Source organism: Cucurbita pepo, chromosome LG13, assembly GCF_002806865.2.
Source record: "Cucurbita pepo subsp. pepo cultivar mu-cu-16 chromosome LG13, ASM280686v2, whole genome shotgun sequence".
Lineage (NCBI taxonomy): Eukaryota > Viridiplantae > Streptophyta > Magnoliopsida > Cucurbitales > Cucurbitaceae > Cucurbita > Cucurbita pepo.
Window position 1 is genome coordinate 1326913 of NC_036650.1, and position 3733 is coordinate 1330645.

Here is a 3733-nt window from a genome sequence, read left to right on the forward strand (position 1 = left end):
AAACCGGTAATGAATATTTATTGAAGTATTTACCTAATCCGAAAGCTTTGGGGACTCCGAGAATTGGCTCCACAGTTGCCGGAGTTGGGGACTCCGAGAATTGGCTCCACAATTGCTGGAGTTGCAACATGAAGAAAATTTAAAATATATATAGTAAATTTAAGGAGAAAAAAATATATATAGTACATATAGAAATAAAAGTAAAAATAATTTTTTTTTTTTTTTAGAGAAAAAGCTTGTTCCCAGTTAATATTCTTAACTAAATTTTAAAAACAAAAATAAGAACTAAAAATAATGTTTATAAGATTAATTTTTTTTATTAAATTCGTTTTTTAGTTTTCAAATTTTGATTTAAATTTTTAAAATATTTATAAGAAAGTCTAAACTTTAAAAATCAAATAAATTTAAAATTTTATTATTATTTATTGATGTGTTTCCATGAATTCTCTTCAAATATTTATGTACCTAAAATTGCTTGTAAATTTAGANCACGAGCAGAGAAAACCAAGTGAAAAGAGAGTTTCGAACTTTCTCCAAGACTCTTGTTTGTAGCTAATATAGACGAACAAATCCTTTTCATGCTCGTTTTCCTTTTTCCTTATCGTTTTTTTTTTATTTTTAATTTGTGTAATTTTTTGTNTTTTTTTTTTAATTTGTGTAATTTTTTGTAATGAGTAAAATAAGATAATAATACTATAATTTATCTAAAATAGTTCGATGAATAAAATTATAATTTTAATGTTCCATAACTCAATTTTCACATATAATTGTTTGTATTCTAATTGTCCTAAATTTTTATTATTATTATTATTAAAACTCTGCTATATTTAATTCTATGACAAATTTTAATAAAAAAATAATTATAATAAAAAAAAATAATTTAAAATAAAAATAATTAAAAAAAATAGTAAATAATACTCTGAGACTTGGGTGGACGTACAATTAGTNACAGGTGAACCAACACCACCACCAATGTTGGTTGACATCATAAAGAGTTCATTATTTAGTAAATTGGTGAGGATAATTTCTCAAATATATATTTATAACCGAACAGGTGTAAGAGGAACACTGTTATGAATTGGGTTTGGACCCCCTGGAACTACGGGTAGAGATCTTCCAAAAAAATCAACACCACCCGTCTTCATCTCTGTGGATATTCCCCCAAAACGTCGGTAAAACAAGCTCTGGTCAGAAGTGACTATCAGGGCGTGAGTGACGACCATGAGAAATCCGATGAAGATGACCAAATGATGAGCCGCCATGAATTCCAATTATCAGAAACCAAAGATATCTAGTAGAAGAAAATAGATAATGAATATTACAAGGAGAATATTCAAGATATTTATAGAGAAAATAATTAATTTCTGAATCAACAAAATCAACAAAATCTTCTCCTAATAGTAGAATTTTTGTATCACTTTAAATATCTTTGTTGTTATATCTGAGTCGTCAGGTATACATCTCATGAACCTTACTAACATGATACATATTTTTATCTTATTATAGAATAATATATATATATATATTATAAATCCTCACTAACATGATACCATATTTTTATCTTAATATAGGATAATATATATGTCTCGTATAGTTTTTAATACTATATTGTGGAGATTAAAATTTTTAGAAAATATTTAATTAATACAATTGAGTGATAAAGATTTATAAGATATAAAATTGAACATACCACTGTATAATTCTATTAAGCATCAACCCAATAAGAAAAGAGAAAAACACACGTTATTGAAGTATTTATAGGGGAATTAGGGGACATACTAAATAAAGGAGTAGACTCTCTTTCATTAATTGGTTTTGTAAGTCGTTTTAAATAATTTAGCTATTTTTTTCATCTAAAATTGATGTATTTAAAATTAAATAGAAAAGAGTATACTAAAAATAACATATATATTCTTTTATTAATAAATTATTATAATAGTATAAAATTTATAAGTATATCTACTAATCGTGAACTTGAACTATTACCGTTTGAATCTGTTCATCGAAACATAACGGAGAGTACCAGCAAAAACATCTATACTCTATCGTAACACTAATGATAACTACTTATAAGATATAAAATTTATCACATATAAAATTGAACGAGACAAAAAAAAAAGGTTTACATGAAACAACACCACCCATTTTTATTAATATAATATTTTAAAAAATTAATCATTTAGTAAATGGGTGACAATAATTTAGAGGATGGAGGAGGAACTTGGTTATGAATTGGGTTTGATCCTGTCGGAACTCCGTATAGAGAGCCTTCAAAAAAATCAACACCACCCGTTTTCGTCATGCTCTGGTCGGAAACGACCATAAAGGTGTGAGTAACAACGACTGACGAGATGAAAGTTCAGATAATGAGTCTCTATGAATTCTAATTATCACATATAAAATATATTTTAGTAGAAGAAAATAGGTAAATAAATGGTAAGGACCATTTTCAAATATATAGTAAAAATAATTAAGTTCTGAATCAGAAAATCTTCACCTATTTATTAAATTATTGATGGTTATAAATATTTACTTTCCATCTCAAANGGAAGTTATACGCTCATTTTTTGTTTTTTCGAATGTTTTCCGCTCAACACTTTCAAGAATCTTTCTAATTATACTAAAAAAATAAAAATTTCAAATAAAAATAATTTTTTAAAAAACAAATAGTAAGGGAGTAAATAAAAAACAAATAAACATAAGAAAACAGCAATATCCACGTGACAATCTCAAAAATCTAAAATTTAATGCATATTATTAAAATTAAATAAAATTAAATTAAATTAAAATTTAATATAGTTTTTAAGGAATGAAATTAAATTAAAATTTAAGGTGTATTATTGTTTTATTAATAAATTATTATAATGGTATAAAATTTATAAGTATATCTACCAATGGTAAATTTGAACTATTACAGTTTGGACCCATCAATCGAAACTTAACGAAGAGAACCACCAAAAACATCTATACCCTCTTGTAACACCGATGATAACTACTTATAAGATATAAAATTTAACACATATAAAATTGAAGGAGAGAAAAAAAAAGTTTCCGCTAAACAACACCACCCATTTTTATTAATATAATATCATAAAGAATTTGGGTGAAAATAATTTAGAAGATAGAAGAGAAACTTGATTATGAATTATGTTTTATCGTTCCAAAACTTCGTGTATAGAACTACTATGTTAAGTACATTATTCAAATATTTATAAAAAAATAATTCATCTCTAATTACCAAATTTTCTCCTAATTATTAAATTATTGTACCTTATAAATATTTACTCTCCATTTTTTTTTCTATTTCATTAGTAAGGTATCTTTCCTAATTATTGAATTATTCAGGTCAGAAATATTTTAGCGTTATTTTCAATTAAAAAGTGAAATAATTTTTTTTTTCTTATTTGGTTGTTCTTAATTCAATATTTAATTTAAATATTATTTAAATTTTAAATATATATATATACAAATAATCACCCAAAACAAACACAATTGGGTTGGGTTGATTTTTTTTGGTCAACCAAATGTTCTTAAAACACTTTAATTATTATTAAATCTCTACAACAAATTTTAAGAAAAAAAATAATAATTTAAAATTAAAATAATTAAAAAAGAAAAAGTAAATTAAGAAATTGATGAAGTATAAAAATAAAAAATAAAAAAATAAAAAAATCTAAAATTTAATGCATATTATTTGTAGAATAGTTATTAAGAAATGAAATTAAATTAAACA